The following is a 24,854-nucleotide window of genomic DNA, read 5'->3' as shown; positions in this document are numbered from 1 at the left end:
AACGAGTACTGCATTAGTACATGTCCTCTGGAACTATTAGCCTTTGTGTAATGTATTATTTTAAGAAAATCTAACTATAGTAAGTATCATTATATGTTCATAAAATTATAGAAAAATGCCCTGAAGGATCAATGATTTGAAAAAATTTTGCCATATTTTATAAAATAAAGAAAATATATTAATATAAATAGCCAGAAATAATTCTGAATTTGGTCAGTCTTCATTACTTTCACTGGAAAATCTCGTAAAAAAATTAAATTCATGTGTCTCATGCCCACTTCTTTTGAGCCACTGGAAAGATAAGCCCTTTTTTCACAGTAGGGCTAGTGGTAAAACACCTTAGTGATATAGCCCTACCAGACTGTGTCCTAAGCCCCCAAACAATATAAATTTCACTCGTCTAGGAACTTGCTCTTGTTCATAAGCTCAGCTACTTGCCCACATGGGATCCTTCTGAGTACCTGCCATGCTCTAGCACAAGGTTGATTCCTCTCTAGAGACTTTGTCATTTCACTTTGATCATACATCATAGTACTTGAATAGTGCAATTATCTCAAGTTGTATAGTTATTGTACACACACTGGTTTTCCCACTGATTGTGATGCACTATTCAGGCATCTTATTACTAGGAATGTAACAGGAACTCAAAAACTATTTATTTGATAAAAGTGAATAAGAACACCCAGTATCTCATATTCTGATGGGCTCCTCAAAGAGTTTTCTCTCATTTAGTATGAGAATATATTGAATGAAAATATTTCAAAATATGAATATGATCAGTTTTTTTCTGTATTCAAAGGAAATTTGAAATGGAAATTGATTCAGATTATATACTTCAAGTTAAAAATAATCTCTTTAGTCTTTAATAGCAAGTGGAGCAATATAAATTTTGTTTTCAAAAAGTCTAAAGATGATGATGATAAAGAACATCAATAATGCATAAAGTGTACGTAATATAAGTCTGTATAATGATTATGACCTAACAATGGTGCTCAGCACCAGCTGACATTGGAATCACCTGAGGGCCAGATAAAATACTGATGCCTTGGCCCCACCCAACTGGTTGGAGGAGTGGTGAGCTTTTCAAAGCTCTCCAGGTGAATTTAATGTGCAGGTTACTAAGTTCTACCTTACAACAAAATAGCTTCCAAATGTTATATATACTGTGCCTGAAAACAAAGTGAACTTTGATGATAAATGAGTCCTTAGCTTCTTGTGAATACCTAATTTTTTTCCTGAGTCATGGAATTGAAGCTGAGAAGTATGTCATCTGCTTCTGAATAAAACCCCACTAAATAAAACTACCCCTTTTCTTACTCCCTGCGTGTTGGGTAATTGGTACACCAGTGGACCCATGGATGGACTGTAAATAATTATCTACAGACTCAAATATTAATAATTTCCTATGTAGAGCTTGGAAAAAAAGTCCATTTGAGAAACAGCTTCCTCTTTGCCTGGAGCCAAATATCCAACAGATACTTAATGAAAAGAAAGCAAAGACATATCCAGTGATTATTTTAAACAGCAGTGAGTGACCTGTATTTTATTATGGTACTCAGCTGTTTTATCACACACACATAAATAAATCATAATTAAACAACTTTGGGAACAAAGAACTTGAATGAGGACACATGAACTTTTCTCATAAAATCCAGATATGTGTTTTGCTTATACTTGCAACAAGCTGTGATTCCCACGTGAAAGGTATCAATTTATTTCCTCTTTCTGTCAATCACTTGTATCACGGCAGGGTCCTGGTATGTTGGGTCATGACCTTTATCCTGGATAGGAGCCAAAAGCCACCAGTAATTTGACTGCTGTAATTATTTAGACTGTTTCTAATAAGCCTAAAAAATGTCATGTTAACATTTTTCACATGTTTGTAGTCTTCTGGCCTTCAAATTAACCTCAACATACCATTGTACACTTTTCTTTAGTTATATTGGAAGAAAATATAATTTTCAATAACTAAACTTTGATGGTTGCTTTATCTTGGAAACTATCTTGGCCTATAGGACCATAAGATACTATTTCTTTAGAATTTTTTCCCATAATACTATTTCTTTAGAATTTTTTCCCATGATAGGCCAAACTTTTGACAGTAATCAAAATCTATTCAACATAAATTTACTGAGCATTTACTATGTGCTAGGTTCTGAGACTTAAAAGAAAAATAAGATCAAGTCCAGGTCTTCAAGTAGATGAACTGACAAAAAAATTGACACTTAATGTAATTAGTAAAGACACATGGTTTAAATCTCAGCTCTATGGATTAGTGAGTATGTGACTTTTGGATATATTATGTGTGCAGACTGGGAAACTGAGGTGCACAATTCACACAGCTAGTATATGGCAGAACTGATATCTAGACCTAGGAAATTTGAATCTAGAGACTATTACTAACCACTATGCCATTCTGGTTCTAGAGCCTGAGTTAATTGCTTGGTTTATACATGGAAGAATGTTAAATGCCATTTTGAAGAAGTGAGACCATTTGGCGATATATGTTTTATATATCTCTCTATATATAGATGTATGTTTTATATATGTATGTATATAACACATACATAGAATTCAACAGTATATGGGAAATATGGAAAGAGTCCTATAGCCTTAATCTGAACAAATGGGTCTTTATCATCTCTTTAGAGAAGCTTACCTTCAAGATCATTTTTTTCCATAACAGAGATCCAGGAAGAATAAAAGAACTGGGTGCTTCTGAATTGATTCTGTAGAGGCAGGTCCCCATCATAAATGTTCCTCAGGGTCAGTCTTCCTGACTGACCTGGAGCCATGTGCTTGGTATCCACATGGGTAAATATCTTCAGCCAATCACAAGCAGCATAAAGCAAAGTCAAACATTATTAGAATCCATCCTTTGCAGCTGAAGGATTTGGATTCAGTTTCAGAAATATTTATTGAGTAGAAACTGAAAAAAAGTTACCAATCTGGGTGTGATGGTTAATTTTACGTGTCAACTTGAATGGCCCACAGGATGCCGATATTAAATATTACTTCTGGGGGTGATTGTGAGGGTGTTTCCTGATGAGATGAGCATTTGAATTGGTGGACTCAGTAAAATAAATCACCCTCCCTAATGCAGACACATAAAATCTGTTGAGGGCCTGAGTAGAACAGAAGGTAGCAGAAGGAGGACTTTGCTCCCATTTTCCTGCCTCACTGCTTGAATGGGACAACCCACCTCACCTTCTCTTGCCCTTAGACTGAGATTTACAGCATTTGCTCCCTGGTTCTAAGGCCTTCAGGCTCAGACTGGATTACACCACCAATCTCCTGGGTCTTTAGCTTGTAGACAGCAGACTGTGGGACTTCCCAACCTCCATGATCACATGATCTAATTTCTCATACTAAATATCCTTTAATATCCTATTGGTTCTGTCTCTCTGGAGAAACCTGATTAATACACTAAGTATAAAAGGGCAAATGAAAAAGGACCCCTTCCCTTCCTCTGCCTCCTTAGACAGGTAACATGGTTCAGGCGGGATGCTCTCTGCAAAAGAAAGTGAAAGTGCTTGGCAGGGAGATGTTGCCAAAAGTTGATTTTTCTCATTCTGTTCAATTAACAAAATAGGGACATCCTGTAAATATAAAAATAGAAAAAGGCAGATAAAGTTACCAACCTTTTTATCTCCTTTTATAAAATCTTTTATAAGAGTGAAATGACCAATTAAGAAATATATATGTATATAGTTTCAGGATGAGTGTTTTTCTTGGTTTTTAGCCTGGCTCACCCACTTTCTAGCCATGTTATTTGGAGAATGTGAATTACTTATCTGTGACTCAGTTTTCCCTTCTCTAAAGTGGTATCTATCTCATAAATATATGATGGAGATAAAATAGGAAAAAAATTAAGTGTTTAAGTATAATGCCTGACAAACAGTGAAAGCGCTATAAGTTGCATTTATTATTTTATTATTATTGTGGTCAAATTGAAATGCCTTTTGAGGACATAAACACAAAAACAGAAAATATGCCAGCTGCTGGTCTTCTTTCTGACCAAGCTGAGAGAGGAAATTTCTGGTTCCAAAAAACCAAAATTTCTGGTTCCAAAACTAAAAAAAATTCATGCAGAAAACTGCAAGTCTCAAAATGTAGCCCTCCTAGTCATCTAAACTATCCCCTGCTCCCCTGCCCCATATTTATTTCCCCTTCAGAAATCTCTCAGATATGCTTTTGTAGGTTGATAGTCTAATTTCAGAAAAAAAACCTTTGGGCCTGAAACAAAAATGCAAAATAGCAGAAGGCTGAGACTGTTGTTCCCAGCAACTAGTGCAGGAACAGAACACGCAGTTGGCTTCATATTTCAGGTTCAACTTAAAGCAGGTACCCGAGGCAATTAAGTTTCCTTGCCCCTTGAGTTTGAATATTTCAAATTGATTGCAGAAGTGAGCAAGGTGACCTAATTGTACCTCTGCTTTTCACATGAATTTATCTTCTTGCTTTATTAGGAGGGGGGCCTTCCGTTTAATATTTCAGTAATTAAACGCACCACTGTCAGCTGTGAAATCTGTAACAGCTTTTCAATGACAACATATTGGATGCTTCTGTGGTTCTCCAAGGTTTCTCTCAGATGTCTTTAACAGGAAGGACAGAGGTAGGTGAGAGCCTCACTCAGGTGTGTGCAAACCCAGGTGTGGAGGCAGCTGTGGGTTTATGGCCAATGCCTTCATTTCCTCTCTTTCAGATCACATTAGCTGGAAAAGCCTAGGCATGGCCTGAGAAAGTGGGAAAGAGTAAAAATAAAATGCCTTATCATTCGTGCACTCTGATTCTGCCTGAGACTTTCGCCTAGGGGTCATTCAATGAACATTACCTTGCTGGTGATGCACAGAGGTGTCCCAGCACGTCATAATATAAATTCTGCCTGCACAAAGGTATGTGCTTTGCTTTGAGCCTCAAAAAATGTTTTTGCAAGTAATGCATAATTTTTTCTTTGTAACAGAAACCACCAAAAGAAACAAAGAAATGGAAGATTGCTAACAGCAGCATGCTAATTAGCAAATACACCCCAGCACTTTGCATTAGCCAACTTAGGCACATTACGTTTTATGTCTTTGTTCATTGGCCAGGACTTCCAGCAGCCTAATAATTCACTCTTAGACCAGCTTTATCAAGAAGACACTGTGTTTTAGAAACTCTAAAAGATCATTTAGAGCAGTAACAAATTACTGCTTTTAATAAAATGCTTTTTTTTTCCACTCAGTAGGATACCGTAAAAAAATAGTCTATAGAGAAGTAGTCTATAGAAAAGGAACATTTTTATCTTTGAGAAGATAATACTGGGGAAATGATAATGTAGTGGGGACTCGTGGTACAAAAGGAGAATAAAAAGCCTCATTCTCTGACATCTCTCTCTGTTGCTTCCCCATCAACCTGTCTGATCGTTCTTTTATAGTCTCCTTCACAGGCTCCTCTGTCTGGAAGCTCTTTCTCTCTCTCCAGTGCTGGGTTCCACCAAGATCACTGCTTAGCCATTTGTTTTTCTCACTCTCCACACCCGCCAATGTGATCCCATCCATTGTTTTTCAAAACTAGGCACACATCAGAATAATTCCTCACAGTGCTTTCTAACCATGCAGATTCCTGGTCATCACACTGCTCTGCTGAGAGAGAATCACTAGAGGTTGGGCCCAGTAATCTGTATTTTCACAACTTTTCCAGGTGATGCTAGATCTGGGACTCTAGGTTGTAACCCACTAGCACCATATAGGCTGCCAAAGATTGTAAAAGTCATCTGTGTTTTCAGCTCTAAGCTGTCCCTTCAGCCTCAGGCATGGCTGTCTAACTGCTTAAGTGTTTATGTCTGGATGTCACTCAGACTCTTCACATGCAACACAAGCCAAGGTGGTTTTTCCCCTTGTATTCACTGAGTGATTGTTGTATCCAACCTGACATACAATACCTTAGTTTCCTGTCTCTCCCTCATCCTCTACATTCATCAAAGGCATTTTCCTCTCCCAATCCTAGTTTAGGGTCTCCTTACCCTTTGTGTGGACTAGAGGAACAGAGACAAACTCCTAAGCTCCAAAGGAGAAGTGAGTTACCTGCCACTTCTGGTTTTAGTTGCCTCATCGTCGTATCTGGAATTTCTATTTTCTTGCTTCTGCAGACTCTGGACCTAACGCCTGGAACGTAGGATCCTGTTCCTGGAAGGACTCAAATAATATCCAAGCCTTAGATTTGTGCTCCCTTAATTACTCCAAGTTCCTCAGGCCTGGGAGCCTCTCTCTTTCTGTTTATTGGGGATTTCCTTTAGCTTTTGATGGCTTATAGTGAACCTCTGTGATCAAACCCCCAAGCTCTGCTAGGGATATGTAGAAGGAAGTTTTTGGAATTTAGAAATCTTTTATTTGCTCGACAAAGCTAGTCTTTTAAGACCATGGACTTAAAAAAAAAAAGTTACTGTGAAATTCAAGCTGACCAATGACTTCTTTGTCCTAGATGGCATTTGCTGTCCCCCTGAAACAATTAATGCCATTGATCCAATGGGTGAGAAACCTCAGGGCAAAGTGATTGACAGGGAAGGAAAAATACATTGTTTTCAATATCACCCGCCCCTGCGCCCCCATTTTCTCCCCCTGCCAGACCTTTGCACCTTTGAAAAGCACAATTGTTCTCAGGAAAGTGTTCCCTACCCCTCCTCCCAGGAAGGAAGGTGTCAGTTTTCTGTGTGGAGCTGTCCCAGTGCGGGAAATCTCGCCCACCCTCTGAGACTGTGTTGAGTCCCATCTAGGTCAAGCAGACTCCATCTTTAATGGCGCAGGATGGAAATAAACTCCCTGAAATGAACAGTAGTTCCTTTTCGCCCAGAGGAGGCAGAAATGGTGTGGCAGAGGAAATTCCTATTGCCTGTGTTCAAGGGATATTGGACACCCATCACGTGTGGGTTTGTATTTGTATACCTCACTTTTACCCATAAGAATATCACTCTTTATATCCATTCCTGTTGGCTAGCTATAAAAAGGAAAATGAAAATTGCTAATAGAAAATGGGAGAAGCAGAGAAATAGACAGCTGAGGTGAAGCCAGATGTTTTTTGTTTGTGTTTTATTTTATTTTGTTTTTTTCAAGTAAGCCTTAGGAAAAATAATGCCAAGGGGAGAAAACTTGGATCTTAATACTACTGTCTGTTGAGAAGGGAGCTGACACATGCATACCTATCATGGGCTGATGCAAAGTACTTTGTCGTAAAGCTATCATGAGTAGAATTGAATCCATATAATCTTGTATTCTGAGTTGGTTAAATACTCAAACTATTTCTTGATTCTGAGACCATAATCCCAAACACACATACACACACACACACACAAAGTTGGGAGGAATAAATCTCAAAAATACCTTTGTCCATATTAGGTTCAATAGGGCAAACAAAATTTATAAGCATTTTGTTAAAAATAAGTAAAGTTAGACCCTAAAAATATTTCAAGCAATTCATGATGATAAGTGATATTATTTGCTGTTGCTATATTTGTTCAAAAAGACTTTTAAAGTATAATAGATAGCATATGTCATAGACCATCTAGATACTTTTACTTTAGTTATATCTTCTATAGACCTATAAAGTCATGTACAAGAGGCAAAGTTTAAAAGTACAAATTAATGAAAAAGAAACTCCTTATTTCATTCACAAGGGATCCACATATGAAGTACTTGGAAACACTTTTAAAAATCCCCTTTCCTCAACTATTGATGTGCTTTAGACTCCAGAGTTAATTCTAGCACCTCTTGCTCCAAAATTTTCTTCCTTTTTTTTTTTCACATTCTCCATCAAACATAATTCCTTTTTCTCTGTATTTCTCCTCTGGCAAACTATCATAACTTTACGTCTTACTGTCCTAAGTGATTTCCTCACCTCTCCACAGTGTTTTTGGTTCTTTGCTTTCTTAGGTCTCGAGATTCTGCATCATAAAAATTCAAAGCGTAGAACCCTGACAATAATGTTCTGTATGTCATCAGTCTTTGTGTAGATCCTTAGCGCACACCACAGTGCCTGGGACACAGTAGACCTTTGACAATGGGGCCAAGAGGGAAAACGAGAAAAGGGAAGGCTAGAGCAAGTGAAAAGGAAAGCTGGGTTAACTTATTAATTTTTTCAATGTCTTTACATGGAAATTTTCCAAAAGAAAGTTTAACATGACAAGCGTCTACTTTTTGGGTGAATCTACAATGACATGACTTTAACATGGACATAAGTATTTTTAAGTCCTTCAGGTGGCTAAATGGATGGTTAAACATGGTTGATTACAAATTAACTGGGAATATGGTAGAAGGTCAATTCAATGCCAGGAAGTTTTATTTTATCTGGGCTCTTGACACTTAGTTGAACTGGAGTCCCACATGCTGGAGCTATGTAGGGGCTTATTGCCAGCCCCACACAAGGAGCAGAAATGATGGTGATGGAGATATTTGTCTTAGTTTTATCTTCTGTACATTCATAGATCTGTGGAGTCAGTCTCAGAGCTGTGTCATGTGCGAGAGGCAACGTTTAACAGCACAGATTAATTAAGAATAAACTCTTTATTTTATTCATAGGGGATTCCCATATAAAATACTTGGAAAAACTGTTTAAAATCCCCTTACCACATGGTGGACATTTTGGCTTTGGCATGGATAGGGAGTTAGAACAGACTTAGGTAGGTGAAGGATGGTGATGAGTCATCATGAAAACTGGATTCAAGTACAATAGAACTCAAGGCTCAATTAACAGAAAATTCATGGTCATAAGAAAACAAAGAGCAAACCCCCAGGACACATCTGAGTTAACCAAAATGTTGATTCCCAGGGGCCCAGCCCTACCTCCCTAGTACCATTTCATTTTTGTTTCAGGTATATATATATATATATATATATATATATATATATATATATGACACAGATAGCTTTGCTTCCATCAGGCACTGTAACTAATGCAACCAATAAAAGCATTTCTTGTTTCTTTAAATTTTCACATAGTTTTTACATTGTCTGTTTGCTCTTAATTTTCAGAATTTCTTAATGTAAGAGTGCTGATGAGTATTATAATCTTACAAATCAAGTTTAGGATTATGTGTACAGTAGAGTTCGCAGTTTGAGTTTCCTAATGCACTTAGGTGGCAGTGAAACACACAGGTGTCACATGGACTTGAAAGTCTTGCAGCAGATTATATTTGCTTTGCCATAAGCTTTATTAGATATCTGTATACATTTGTGTGTGTGTGTGTGTCTTTTTATTGCCACCTCAGTGACTTCCTCTCATACTTGTTATTTTCTGTCATCACTGCCTTTGCATAGTGTGGACATGTGACAAGAATATACACACCGTAGCCACGGTCAAGGTGACAGAAACCCCCAAAGGTCTGTATGTAAATGTAATCTCAAGCCTTTTCCTGTATGGCCTTATTTTCAACAACATGAGACCCCAGGGCCTGTCCTCTTGTAACACTAATTGAGAAGTTCTCATGTGGCAGAAAGAAAGGGAATGGAATGCAACACAGGAGTCTAAGCAGTACCAAGGATAAAATCTACATGTTCACAGGCTTAATTCTGGAGAAACTTGCTACTAGAGAAACAATATTTCAGAGCTGTGTAATCATTCAGTGCTCAGTCAAGTAATCATACTCGCTGTCTTCACTTTGCTTCATTCTTTTGCATATAATTTTCCCTTTGTTAGAAATATTCTTCCATGCCTTCTTTATCTCAGAAGCTCCTGCTTATTCTTAGACTTATTTCACATGTAATCCTTCTGCATGTTCTTCCTGTGTTCAACAGCTGCCTTTTGAATACTTGACTCTTCCTGTGTGGAGTAGGCAGAATAATGTCCTCCTAAGTTCTCCAAAGATGTCCACACCCTACTCTCCAGAACCTGTGAATATGTTTTATAACATTGCAAAAGGGAATTAAGGTAGCAGATGGAATTATGGTTGCTAATCAGCTGACCTAAAAATAAGATTATCCTGAAAAAAAAAAGAAAAAATTATACTGGTTTTTCTGCCTGGGCCCAATGTAATCAGAAGTGTCCTTAGATAGGGAAAAGCGAGGCAGAAGAGGCAGAACCAAAGAGATGCCATCACAAGAAAAATTTGATCAGCATTGATGGATGGAAGATAAGCATTAAAAATTTTTTTAAAAATAAATATTACCTAAATCAAGTCCTGGAACCATGATTCTTGACAGAACCAGTGAGTTCTGTCAAGCTTCCATGGAATCTATAATTTCCATACCATGTAAGTTATTCCATACTATGGGAATGTAAATTGGTGCAACCACTATGGAAAACAGTATGGAGGTTCCTCAAAAAAACTAAAAATAGAGTTGCCATATGATCCAGCAATCCCACTCCTGGGCATATATTTGGAAAAAACTATAATTCAAAAAGATACAAGCACCCCAATGTTCATTGCAGCACTATTTACAATAACCAAGACATGGAAACAACCTAACTGTCCATCGAAAGATGAATGGATAAAGAAAATGTGGTACATATATACAATGAAATATTACTCAGCCATTAAAAAAAGAATGAAATAATGCCATTTGCAGCAACATGGAAGGAGATAGAGATTATCATACTAAATGAAGTAAGTCAGAAAAAGAAAGACAAATACCATATGATATCACTTATATCTGGAATCTAAAATATGACACAAATAAATTATCTACAAAACAGAAACTGACTCATAGACATAGAGAACAGACTTATGATTGTCGGGGGGGGGTGTGGTAGGGAAGGGATGGACTGGGAGTTTGGAGATTGGGATTAGTAGATGAAAACTATTATATATATGTAATGGATAAACAACAAGATCCTACTGTATAGCACAGGGAACTGTATTAAATATCCTGTGATAAACCATAATGGAAAAGAATATGAAAGAGAATGTGTATATATATATATATATATATATGTAAACTGAATCACTTTGCTGTACAGCAGAAATTAACACAGCATTGTAAATCAACTATACTTCAATAATATAAATTTAAAAATAAGTTATTCCATACTAGATAAGGAAAAATTCAAAATGCTGCACATCCTTTTTCTGAAGCTAGCCCAATCCTGCTATCAAAACCTGAGGGAGATGACACACACATACACACAAAAAACCATGCATTCTTGTATCTTAGCCACAAAAGTTCTAAGAAAAATACTAATTCCACAACTATTACCACTACCATTATTACATTATTTATTGTGCAATTGTTATACATTAGGCACTGGGCTAAGAAGCATCATCTCAGGTAATCCTTGCAGCTTTAAAAGTCCCACTTTATCAATGACAGAACTAAGGCTTAGAAAAGTTAAATAAATTATTCAGGGTTACAAAGCTAACAAGTGGCAGGGTGAGATGTTCCCACAGACTTGTCAAACTCTAAATCTATTAAATAATAATATCTTAAAATAATCATCCTTGACTCCCAAATAGTGTGTACCCCAGGAATATATAGGAGGTTTCATATTAGGAAACACAAATACACCTAAAGAACAAACAAAAGCTACCAGTATCTCAGAAGCCAAACCCATCCATTTATTTTAATTGTTTGAATATTTATTCATCTTTCTATTGTATTTTGTTTTCTTTTTATTACATTTACTTTTTTAGACATTTTTATTAGAGTATAATTGCTCTACGATGGTGTGTTAGTTTCTGCTTTATAACAAAGTGAATCAGCCTTACATATACATATATCCCCATATCTCCTCCCTCTTGCATCTCCTTCCCACCCTCCCTATCCTACCCCTCTAGGTGGTCACAAAGCACCAAGCTGATCTCCCTGTGCTATGTGGCTGCTTCCCACTAGCTATGGATTTTACATTTGGTAGTGTATATATGTCCATGTCACTCTCTCACTTCATCCCAGCTTACCCTTCCCCCTCCCCGTGTCCTCAAATCCATTCTCTACATCTGTGTCTTTATTCCTGTCCTGCCCCTAAGTTCTTCAGAACCTTTTTTTTTTTTTTTAGATTCCATATATATATATGTTAGCCTATGGTATTTGTTTGTTTCTGACTTACTTCACTCTGTGTGACAGATTCTAGGTCCATCCACCTCACTACAAATACTTCAATTTTGTTTCTTTTTATGGCTGAGTAATTAAACAAAAAACAAAAATCAATATACAAACAAGCAAAATCAGTATTCAGGACCCAGTAAACTAAGAAAAATATTGCTCTCTTAACAAAAAATGATAAAAATTCCAGTTATAGTTAAATAATAAATGGAGAAAAATTTTTAACAATTCCTATTAGAGACAGAAACATGACTACAATACCTACCATTTGTTAATTGTTCAATATTTTTGTAACTTCTAGTCAATGTATTAATCCATTAAATGGAGATAATATTTATCAGGTAGAATGAGACAAAAAAACTCTGTCATTTGAAAATAATGTGATAATATACCTAGTAATTCCATGGAACTCACTGACATATTGAGAACTAATGGCATTTTACAAAATGACAGAATAGCTGATAAGTACAGAAAAATCAATAGCTTTCCTATAAGTTATCAATAAGAATCCAGAACCTATTAAACCTATTAATAAAGAAAAGAATATGATTCCACAGCAGTCCAAAACACATTAAATTCTTAGAACCAGCATAAGTAGAAATATATGTAAACTTATGATTAAACCACAGAAACTTACAGAGGAAGGTAAAAGAAGCACTCAATAAATTTTGTATAAAATATATAAATACATATGCATATATTAATATTCCTGTGTCCCTTTGTTCCTGGAAGGTGTATAATGACTGGAAGAGATAGCAATTCCTTCAAATTAGTTTATATGGTTAGTACAAATTCCAATGAAATGCTCTAAAACTTGTAAAATTATTCTAAGATTAATCTAGAAGAATAAATAGATGAGAATAGTAAGACATACTTGAAAATATGCATTAGTCAAGGCGTACTTACTTTATAATTATATTAAAACATAAAGCTACAATAATTAAAAAAGGAAGTTACTTGGGGATATACTTATGGAATTATTAAAGAAAAAACATTTATGATTCTAAAGTAAATGTTTTTCAGTGTGTTTGTGTTTCAACCAACAATATGATAATGAAAGCATTTCAAAGACATGGAAAGTGATCAATGGTTCAATAAATCATCATGTGAAAATCAACTACTTTTTTTAAAAAGTAAGTTAAATATTTGTATTACAGTCATGCATAAAATAATTTTTCCATTAAACTCAGGACAATTATGCAATTATGTTACTTAATCCCAGAATGGAGAAGGAATTGCTAAGGTATAAAAGTAATGGGAAAAGTACAGATAGATATCAATATATAAGATTTTTATACTTCATGTAACCCTAAGGAAAAGCTAAAAATAAAAAAAAATTGGAGGCCTTCCCTGGTGGCGCAGTGGTTGAGAGTCCGCCTGCCGATGCAGGGGACACGGGTTCATGCCCCGTCCGGGAAGATCCCACATGCCGCAGAGCAGCTGGGCCCATGAGCCATGGCCACTGAGCCTGTGGGTCCGGAGCCTGTGCTCCGCAGTGGGAGAGGCCACAGCAGTGAGAGGCCCGCGTACCGCAAGAAGAAAAAAAAAAAAAATTGGAAATGTATTTACAACAAATTAAAAAGACAAAGAGGAGATCGAATCTCTGTCCATGATGGGGGAAAGGGGTGGCGCGCGTGCCATTTCTAGTCGTTTTCAAAGTGCCTCGCACTGATTCTCATAGGCCCAGCCACCGGCCCCAGCTCTGCCCCGCAGCATAATAAAATGGCTAATCAGGTGAATGGTAATGCGGTACAGTTAAAAGAAAAGGAAGAACCAATGGATACTTCCAGTGTAACTCACACAGAACACTACAAGACACTGATGAATGCAGGCCTCCCACAGAAGGTGGCAGAAAGACTTGATGAAATATTTCAGACAGGATTGGTAGCTTATGTCGATCTTCATGAAAGTGCCATTGATGCTCTCAGGAAATTTAATGAAGAAGGAGCTCTGTCTGTACTATAGCAGTTCAAGGAAAGTGACTTATCACATGTTCAGAACAAAAGTTCATTTTTATGTGGCGTTATGAAGACCTACAGGCAAAGGGAGAAACAGGGGAGCAAGGTGCAAGAGTCTACAAAGGGACCCAATGAAGCAAAGATCAAGGCCTTGCTTGAGAGGACTGGTTATACCCTGGATGTAACCACAGGACAGAGGAAGTACCGTGGTCCTCCACCAGACAGTGTGTACTCTGGCATGCAACCTGGAATTGGAACAGAAGTCTTTGTAGGTAAAATACCAAGAGATTTATATGAGGATGAGTTGGTGCCCCTTTTTGAAAAGGCTGGTCCCATTTGGGATCTACATCTTACGATGATGGATCCACTGTCTGGTCAGAACAGAGGGTATGCATTTATCACCTTCTGTGGAAAGGAAGCTGCACAGGAAGCTGTTAAACTGTGTGACAGCTATGAAATTCGCCCTGGTAAACACCTTGGAGCGTGCATTTCTGTGGCAAACAACAGGCTTTTTGTTGGATCAATTCTGAAGAATAGGACTAAAGAAAACATTCTGGAAGAATTCAGTAAAGTTACAGAGGGTTTGGTGGACGTTATTCTCTATCATCAACCCGATGACAAAAAGAATCAGGGGTTCTGCTTCCTTGAGTATGAGGATCACAAGCCAGCAGCACAAGCCAGACGCCGGCTGATGAGTGGAAAAGTAAAAGTATGGGGAAATGTAGTTACAGTTTAATGGGCTGACCCTGTGGAAGAACTAGATCCAGAAGTCATGGCTAAGGTGAAAGTTTTATTTTTGAGAAACTTGGCTACTACAGTGACAGAAGAAATATTGGAAAAGTCGTTTTCTGAATTCGGAAAACTTGAAAGAGTGAAGAAGTTGAAAGATTATGCATTTGTTCATTTCGAAGACAGAGGAGCAGCTGTTAAGGCCATGGATGAAATGAATGGCAAAGAAATAGAAGGGGAAGAAACTGAGTCTTAGCCAAGCCACCGGACAAGAAAAGGAAAGAGCGCCAAGCTGCTAGACAAGCCTCCAGAAGCACTGCGTTATGAAGCTTATTACTATCACCCTCCTCCTTGTATGCCACCTCCAATTAGAGGTCGGGGTCATGGTGGGGGGACAGGTGGATATGGCTACCCTCCAGATTACTATGGCTATGAAGATTACTATGATGATTACTATGGTTATGATTATCACGACTATCGTGGAGGCTATGAAGATCCCTACGACGGCTATGATGATGGCTGTGCAGTAAGAGGAAGAGGAGGAGGAAGGTGAGGACGAGGTGCTCCACCACCACCAAGGGGGTGGAGAGCACCACCTCCAAGAGGTAGAGCTGGCTATTCACAAAGGGGACCACCTCTGGGACCACCAAGAGGCTCTAGGGGTGGCAGAGGGGGTCCTGCACAACAGCAGAGATGCCGTGGTTCCCGTGGATCTCGGGGCAACCGTGGGGGCAATGTAGAAGGCAAGAGAAAGGCAGATGGGTACAACCAACCTGATTCCAAGTGTCGTCAGACCAACAACCAACAGAACTGGGGTTCCCAACCCATCGCTCAACAGCCGCTTCAGCAAAGTGGTGACTATTCTGGTAGCTATGGTTACAATAATGACAACCAAGAATTTTATCAGGATAGTTATGGGCAACAGTGGAAATAGACAAGTGAGGGCTTGAAAATGATACTGGCAAGATATGATTGGCTCTAGATCTACATCCTTCAAAAAAAAATTGGCTTATCTGTTTCATCTTTAAGTAGCAATTTGCTGCCATTTGTATTGGGCTGAAGAAATCACTATTGTGTATGTATGCAAGTCTTTTTATTTTTTCCTCTTTTCATAAATGCTCTTGGATATTATTGGGCTTGCAGAGTTCCCTTATTCTGGGAGTTACAATGTTTTTATCCTTTCAGGCTTCATTTTAGCTTGAAAACAAGCTGAGCACACTGTTAAATCATGATTTTGCAGAACCTTTGGTTTTGGACGGCTTCATTTTTTGGATTTGGGATAGATTACCTAGCAGTATGGAGTATGCTGTAAATAAAAATACAAGCTAGTGCTTTGTCTTAGTAGTTTTAAGAAATTAAAGCAAACAAATTTAAGTTTTCTTGTATTGAAAAAAAAAGACAAAGAATTATTACCATTTATGCTTAAAGACTTAAAAACCAATGAGTAAGACATTCACCATTCCATTTAAATATACAAAAAATTTTAACAAAAATTTACATAGGCAAGGCCATAACTCTTCAATACGCAAACATTGAATGAAGATACTTTCACCCTAACAATAAAGAGAAAATTTAAGAGGACTTCCCTGGTGGTCCAGGGCTAAAGAATCTGCCTTACAATGCAGTGGACGGATGTGGGTTGGATCCCCGGTCAGGGAACTAAGATCCCACATGCCGCGAGGCAACTAAACCCATGCGCCACAACTACTGAGCTTGCGCACCTTAACTAGAGAGCCTGAGTGCCACAAATACAGGGCTCACATGCCCTGGAGCCTGCGTGCCACAACTAGAGAAGAGAAAACCCGCATGCCACAACTAGAGCGAAGCCTGCGTGCTGCAATGAAAGATAACATATGCCTCAACGAAGATCCCATATGCTTCAACTAAGACCCAAAGCAACCAAAAATAAATAAATAAAATAAATAAATAATAAATAAAATCTTTAAAACAAAAAAGAATAGTGCAATATTGGGGTTTGTTTTTTGTCCTAACAATTAATAAAACTATTCAATTAAATTTGGCCAGATTTGGTTCTGATGAATTGTGTCATTCTCTATAGGTGAAAGTGTAAATATCAGAAATATCTTGAAAGCAATTTGTCAAACTATTGTCAAGAGTCAAGAATATATATGCATTTTCATTTATTAATTTCATTTCTATAAATCTACCTTCTAGAGATAAGCAGTATGTTTACAAACTTTGTACATAGAATGTTTATTATGGTGTCAATCTTATAAGAGCAAAATATTGTTAGCAATTTACACGTAGAAAAGTATGATTAGTTTCATGTAACAAAGAAAGACAGATCTTTTTAAGGAATATTTTTCTGATACAAAAAAATTATCCTAATATAGTTTTAAATAAAGAGCCATCATGATCTTGATTTTTCATATGTATATAATGCAAAATTGAGATCATGATACTGTTTTATTTATATATGCTTTGAAACGTTAGATGGAGGCATGTTAACCTATTAACAGAAGTTACCTCTGGTTGATGAGAGAAGAAAAATTTATTCTTTATCTTTTCTCTATTTTCTAAATTTAATGTAGTGTCTTTTCCATTAGCTTTATAAGTTAAACACAGATGCGGACACAGACAGACAGATACAGATTTCTAAATGAAAGCACTGAAAAAATTGTTTTACTATTAATATTGCCCATTGAGATAATGAATCAAAAATTTAGAAATTTTACTTTGACACACACTTCAATTAAACAAATGAAGCATTTATCTTCTGTCTTTTGATGCCAAACATAGAATTAAATAGGATAGTTAGTAAAGGGATTCACATACTAAACCTTATACTATCTATTTATGAGTTCTAGTAAAGTTTACTCTGCTTATAGTTCCTCGCAATTGATTCAGACTTTATGACTATAGGAAGACTTTAAAAGTGTAGGAAAATTCAAGTTTTCATAAAGAAACCTTGGATCTCACCTTACCTTACCTAAGAAGCACCTTGAAGTCCTTGGGTCAAACTGCAGAGTTGGGAATTATTCCACTAGTGGATGTCAGTCCAGAAAACTCTTCCTAGAGGAAGTCATGGAGGGAAAAATATAGGAGAAAGGGGACAGTGTAGAGTGAAACCTTGACAAACTTTGAATATAACACCAGAAAGGGAAAAATAATAAAAACAAATAGAAAAGAATTTCTTGATAGATGGGATTATTTGTTTAAAAGATTATTTTATAAGAAGCAAAAAATCATTTTGAGCTTTGACCACTGTGCCTAGTTCTTGTTTAGTTAGCACTCAATTAACTCAGCTGAGTTCTCAGAAGCTGGATTTACTATTTATTGATATTGCTTTAAAAAAAGAAAAACAAAGTCTTTGAAGTTACAAGGAATGAAGAAAAAATTCAAATGAAAACAAAATTACACCCTGAGTATTAGAAAATATGGCACATGTTTCCCTCAACTAGTGTAGTAGAATTTTTTTCACTGTATTTTAATCTTCCAATGGGTGTTGGACTCAAAATTATAGTATGCATAGAGGGAAAAAAGTAGAAAATCAGAACTTAGAGAGGAAACAAATTTTAGGTTTTTGTTTGCTAGCTTTTTTCTCATTAATCAAGTAAGTTATTAATGTTTAAAGAAGAGAGTTCTCTGACTGGCATTCAGAAGTCACAGAGAAATTCTACTGAAGGAAAAATAATGTTGGAAATTTTTTATTTGTCACTCCATCAAAGTGTTTCAAAGGTTAGGGGACTGTGTACTTTGCTTTTCTCCAAGTTAGCAGGATAATAAAGATTATTTTGTTTTTGCAGGTGTTTAAAGACATGATGCCAAAGACACATTTTTCAACTAGAACCCTCAAGAAATGTCACTTCTCTGTCTTGCCAAGAAAGATCCAGCATTTCCTCTACATAAACATCTGCTGGGAATATTTTAAAGGCAAGTATTTTAAATAATGACGTTTGTAGCTTCTTGTCTTTAATAAGTTTGAAAAAGAAGGGAAATTAATTTGTGATACATTCCCTCCCAAAGCAACTTTTCTTTTTTTTTTTTTGCGGTATACGGGTCTCTCACTGCTGTGGCCTCTCCCGCTGCGGAGCACAGGCTCCGGATGCACAGGTTCAGCGGCCATGGCTCACGGGCCTAGCTGCTCTGCGGCATGTGGGATCTTCCCGGACCGGGGCACGAACCCGCATCCCTCGCATCGGCAGGCGGACTCTCAACCACTGCGGCACCAGGGAAGCCCCCAAAGCAACTTTTTTTCATTGACATGCATCAAATTGGATGATTAGAAAGTGAAAACATTATGTTAGGTGGAAATGGTTAAAACAGTCTGTATCAATCATACCTGAGAGACACTCATAAATCATGGGTTCCTTTTACTCCAGAAACTTCACCAGTTCATTGTTATGCTCACTAGTTTGTGGTAATTATACTATGTTTATATTTACATAAAAATTGGATTTCCTATTAAACAGAAAACCCCACAAAAGCGAGAGTCAGGGAAACATAAGTTAGCTATACAATATGAACAAAACAAATTCATTTGTGGTTAGAATGGAAACTTCATTTTGTGTAAACGAATGTAGATGTTTGGGGATAATTCTCTGTAGAAAATGCAAGATATATAGCCTGGCTCTTTAAGGTTCTAAGAAAGAGACACACACAGATTGCCTTTGTTAATAGGTATTTATTGCAATGATACATTAGGATGTAATTTCAGAAGTAGTGCTGTCTTGTACTCTGGATTACACTATAAAGAACTAGGGGTACTGCAGGCATCACGAAGTGGGAAAATGACTCAGTAAAAAAGTAGTTTAGTATCTTTCAGATTAGAAACTAAGTTCAAATGATCTGTCTTTTCTTCCTTTCCCCAACACTATTACTTCTTCAAACGACTAATTTGATTGATAGCTTTGTCACTATGACAAAAGGAGTACCCTTGTCATCAATAATTCAGACCAAATCACCTTAGGGTACTTATGTACCAGTCTCTAGGTGGAAGGTTTGGTTTCTCCTGTTACATGGAGTTTAAGAAATTAATGACTGACTCAATGAAGTACTCGTTTGGGCTCTTCTTAGAAGTTAGCAATGGCCATGGTTGATACAGTTCTCCTGGAGTTTTCTTGTAGCATGTTCAATAAATTAACAATGGAAAAAAGTGTGCAAGGATTCAGTGCATATGTCTTCAAATGGAGCTCATAGATGTCCCCTGAAGCTAAATTCAGAGACCGATTCTATACTAAAAGTTGATTAGTGATTAGGACTTCCAGAATGGTGGAGTGGAAGCTTGTAGGACCCTCTCCCCAGTAAAACAGCAATTTAACTGGTGAAAATGATAAGAAAACAATTTTTTGTAGTTTATGAAAAGTATCCTAAGGGCATACACAGACTGAGAAATATTTGTTCAATAAATCTGCTAAAACTCAGTAATAACAGTGACAGACTGTGTTGTTGAAGCCTCTACCTGCTCCCTTAACCCCTCTTCCCTCCCCAAGCTCAATATTGGAGAAGTGCTCTACTTTGGACCAGTGTGACCAAGAAGATGAACTATTCTTTGAAAGCATTGCCCAAACCTCCTACAGAATCATCAGCATGGAGCTTCACTGGAACAACAGTCTGAAATACAACTTTTGACCCAACAATGACTCTATAATAACCTATTCTTACCTAAGTGTAGCTCCCAGGAATCCAAACATAAAAATTATATCACAGTCATCCCTGGTAATCTGGAAAACTGTGTGCATGTTCAACGTTGTGCCCTTTCAGGAGAAATCAAAGATGATATTTCTAAGTGACTAGTCACTAGCTGAACATATGTTAAATAAATAAATAGATAGATAAACAAACAGACAAACAAATAAATAAACTCCCTAAACTGTGGTAGCCACCTTCAAACCACATGTACATCCAATGGTAAAAGTTAAAATTGATCTGGCTAAGTGGGTTTAAATATAGCCTTTGATGAATAAGTTGTTTATGCTGATACAGGGCCAATGCCTAACTAGCCAGGCAACAAAATAAAAACAAGGGTTATAATCTGAGCAGGGACATCAAAGTTTCAAATTGTAGGGGAAATAGATTTGGCAAAATTAGTTCAGCAAGGTCATTAAACAAGTAAGCAAACAACCAGGCAAAAGGTAATAATAACCTCTGTCATGTGTGGGTGAGGGGAAACATTATATGGAGTTGCTAAAACACACAAAGTAAAATTTCAGTTTTCAAACAACAACAACAAATTGAGACCTACAAAGGAAAAAGGAAAGTGTGAATCAAGGACCAAAAAAGCACACAATGGAAACAGTTTTCGAAGAGGCCCAATTGTTGAACTTAGCAGACAAACACTTCAAAGCAATAATTATAAATCTGTTCAAATACTATAGTGAAATATGTTTCAATAATTAAAGGAAAGTATAATGATAATATCTTATTAAATAATGTATATCAATATAAGATATAGAAATGATTGGAAATAATAATCAAATGGAAATTCTGACATTAAAAGTGCAATAACCAGGGCTTCCTTGGTGGCGCAGTGGTTGAGAGTCTGCCTGCCGATGCAGGGGACACGGGTTCGTGCCCCAGTCTGGGAGGATCCCACGTGCCACGGAGCGTCTGGGCCCGTGAGCCTTGGCCGCTGAGCCTGCGCATCCGGAGCCTGTGCTCCGCAACGGGAGAGGCCACAACAGTGAGAGGCCCGCGTACTGCAAAAAACAAACAAACAAAAAAGTGCAATAACCAAATCAAAAATTTACTAGCAGGGCCCTACAAAGCAGAAATAAAGAATGAGAAAAACTGAATATTAGTTCAATAGAGATCTTACAGTCTGAAGAATAGAGAAAAAGGGATGAAAAGAAAACCAAAAACAAAAGCAGAGCCTCAGAAAAATGTGGGATATCAATAAATGCACTAAAATTCACATAATGGGAATATGAGAAGTAAAGGACTGAAAGAGGCAGGGGAAATATTCAAAGAAATATGAATGAAAACTGCCAAAATTAGATGAAAGCTTTAAACATCACAAAAGATCAATGAACTCTAAGTAAGATAAAAGCAAGAATATATATTAACACTGAGACACATCATAGTCAAAATGTTAAAAGCCAAAAATATTAATAAAAATAAAATTTTGAAAACAGTAAGACAAATGACACATATACAAGGAAATTATACAAAGATTAATGACTAACTTTCTATCAGAAACAGTGGAGGTCAGAAACAGTGCAGTGATATATTCAAAGAGCTGAAAGTGAAAATAATTGTTGACCAGTGTCATATATCCAACAAAATTACCTCTAAAGAAAAGGTGAAATAAATACCTCTAAGCTAAACAAAACCCAAGAAATTTGTTTCTAGAACCCCTGCTTTACAAGAAATACTGAAGGAAATTCTTCAGACTGAAAGCAAGTTTCAGCAGTCAGAAATTCAAATCCACAGGAAGAAAACAAAGAGCACTCAAAAGTATTATAAAAGACAGGATAATTGCCTATTTTCTCCTTTCTTCTCTTAACTCATTTAAAAAGAAATTAGTAAAACAATATGTAAACAATTATATTGTTGAGACAATAACATGTAGAAATGTAATATATTTGACAATAAAGGAAAAAAAAGTGGGTGTGAATAAAGCTGCACTGAAGTAAAGAAATGGTACTAAACAGTAACTCAAGTAAAAAGGTAGGAATAAAGAGAACCAGAAAGGGTAAAATAAGTCCCCTATTATTATATTGAGTCATTGTCATTTTTTTAATTTATCTCTGTTGATACTTGCTTTATATATTTAGGTGCTCCTGGATTGGGTGCATATATAATAAAGAGTATAATACCCTCTTCTTGTATTGATTCCTTTGTCATTATATAATGCCATTCTTTGTCTTTTGTTATAGACATTGCTTAAAGTCCATTTTGCCTGACATGAATATTTACCTCTGCTTTCTTATCATTTCCATTTTCATGAAATATCTTTTTCCATCCCCTTACTTTCAGTCTGTGCGTATCTTTAGCTCTGAAGTGAGTCTCCTGTAAGCAGCATATAGACAGGTCTTGTTTTTTTATCCAATCAGCCACCCTATGTCTTTTGACTGGAGCATTTAGTCCATTGACATTTAAAGTAGTTATTGATAGGTATGTACTTATTGCTATTTTATTACTTGTTTCATGGTTGTTTTTATAGTTCTCTGTTCATTTCTTCTTTTTGTTTCTTCCCTTGTGGTTTGATGATTTTCTTTAGCAGTATGGTTGTGTTCCTTTCTTTCTACTTTTTGTGTATCTATTGTAAGTTTTTGATTTATGGTTACAATGGGATTTATATATGTTTACCTATAACTCTATCGACTTGTTTTAAAATGGTAGTTATTTAAGTTCTAACACATTCTAAAAGATCTACATTTTTTATTTTCCTCCCTCACATTTTGTGTTTTTGAAGTCATATTTTACATCTTTATGTTTATCTCTTCACTGTTAATTGCAGTCATAGTTGTGTCTACCTTTTTTTTCCCTTTTAATCTTTGTTGCATTTCTATCCACTAGTAACAAAGTATCAGATATTGAAAGAAAAAAATTCATTTAAAATTGCATAAGAAGAATAAAATACGTAGGAATAAACTTAACCAAGGAGGTGAAAAACCTATACTCTGAAAAGTATAAAACATTAAAGAAAGAAATTGTAGTTCCTAGAGCAACCACTAAGCAAATAACACACAATATAATTAAAACTCATTAAGATATTTAAAATATTACATTAGAAAATAGTCGATTATAAGAGAAGGCAAAAAAGAGGAATAGAGGGAAAAACACATGAGTTAAATAGAAAACAAAACACAAAATGGTAGAATACATACAACCATGCTAAAACATTAAAGGTGAATAGATTAACACTCTAATCAAAAGGCAAATATTGTCATATTTGAACTATAGGAGACACACTTTAGATTCAAAGATGCAAACAATCTGAAACAACCTGCAAACTATGACCACAAAAGAGCTGAATACCAGAAAACAAAAAAGCCAAAAATGTTTCTAGAGATAGAGAAGGACTTTTATAATAATAAAAGAATAAATCCATCAGAAAGATATAACAAGTATAAACATGTGTGCACCTAAAAACAGAGCCCTCACATACTTGGAGCAATACTGACAGAATTGAAGAAAAATATAGACCACTCGGGCTTCCCTGGTGGCGCAGTGGTTGGGAGTCTGCCTGCCGATGTAGGGGACGCGGGTTCGTTCCCCGGTCCGGGAGGATCCCACGTGCCGCGGAGCGCCTGGGCCCGTGAGCCATGGCCGCTGAGCCTGTGCGTCCGGAGCCTGTGCTCCGCAACGGGAGAGGCCACGGCAGTGAGAGGCCCGCGTACCGCAAAAAAAAAAATATATATATATAGACCACTCAATTACAATGTTTGGAGACTTCAGTATCTCATTTTCCAAATGGGTAGAGCAACGAAATCAGAATCTCAGCAAGGAAACAGAATGTTTGAACAACAATATAAACCAACCAGATCTCACAGAAACTCTGTAACCTCCACAGAGCAAGAGTGATATATACATTCTTCTCAAATGCACATTGGACATTTTCCAGGATATGCCAAATGTTTGGCCATAAAAGAAGCCTCAATAACTTTTATTAAAAAAACTGAAATTAACACCAGAAGTATGTCTTCAGTCCACAATAGAATAAAAGTAGAAATCAACAACAGAAAGATATTTGGGAAATAAACAAAAATGGAAATTAGAGAATTCACAGCTAATTAATGATTTTGAGAAAAAATATCATAAAAAAATTTAGCAAATGTTTTATAGAATGCAACTGAAAACAACACATACCAAAAGGTATGTGATGCAGCTAAAACAGTGTTAGGAAGAAAATTTACAGTTATAAATGCCTATAATAAAAAAAGAGGAAAGATCTCAAATGAATAACCTAGTCTTCTACCTAAAGAAAATAGAAAAATAAGAACAAAACTAAGCACATAGCAAATATGAAGAAAGAAAATAATGATAAAAGAATAAATAAAGCAGAGAATAGAAAAAACAATCAAGAAAGTCAGTGTAACCAAATCTTAACTCTTTCAGAAAATCAACATAACTGATAAAACTTTAGCTATACTGGCCAAAAGAAAAACAAAGACTTAAATTACTAAAACTGGGAGTGATAGAGGGGACCTTACTACCAATCTTGAAGAAATAAAAATGAATAAAAGAGAATGTT

General features: G+C 36.5%; 1 pseudogene; it reads left to right on the top strand.

Moving 5' to 3' along the window:
• Positions 1-13,707: 13,707 nt before the first annotated feature.
• LOC115861953 (heterogeneous nuclear ribonucleoprotein R pseudogene) lies at positions 13,708-16,081 on the top strand (annotated as a pseudogene).
• The last annotated feature ends 8,773 nt before the right edge of the window (positions 16,082-24,854 follow it).

This window comes from Globicephala melas, chromosome 2 (assembly GCF_963455315.2).
Source record: "Globicephala melas chromosome 2, mGloMel1.2, whole genome shotgun sequence".
Taxonomy (NCBI): Eukaryota; Metazoa; Chordata; class Mammalia; order Artiodactyla; family Delphinidae; genus Globicephala; species Globicephala melas.
This window is presented reverse-complemented; position numbering and strand designations above follow the sequence as displayed.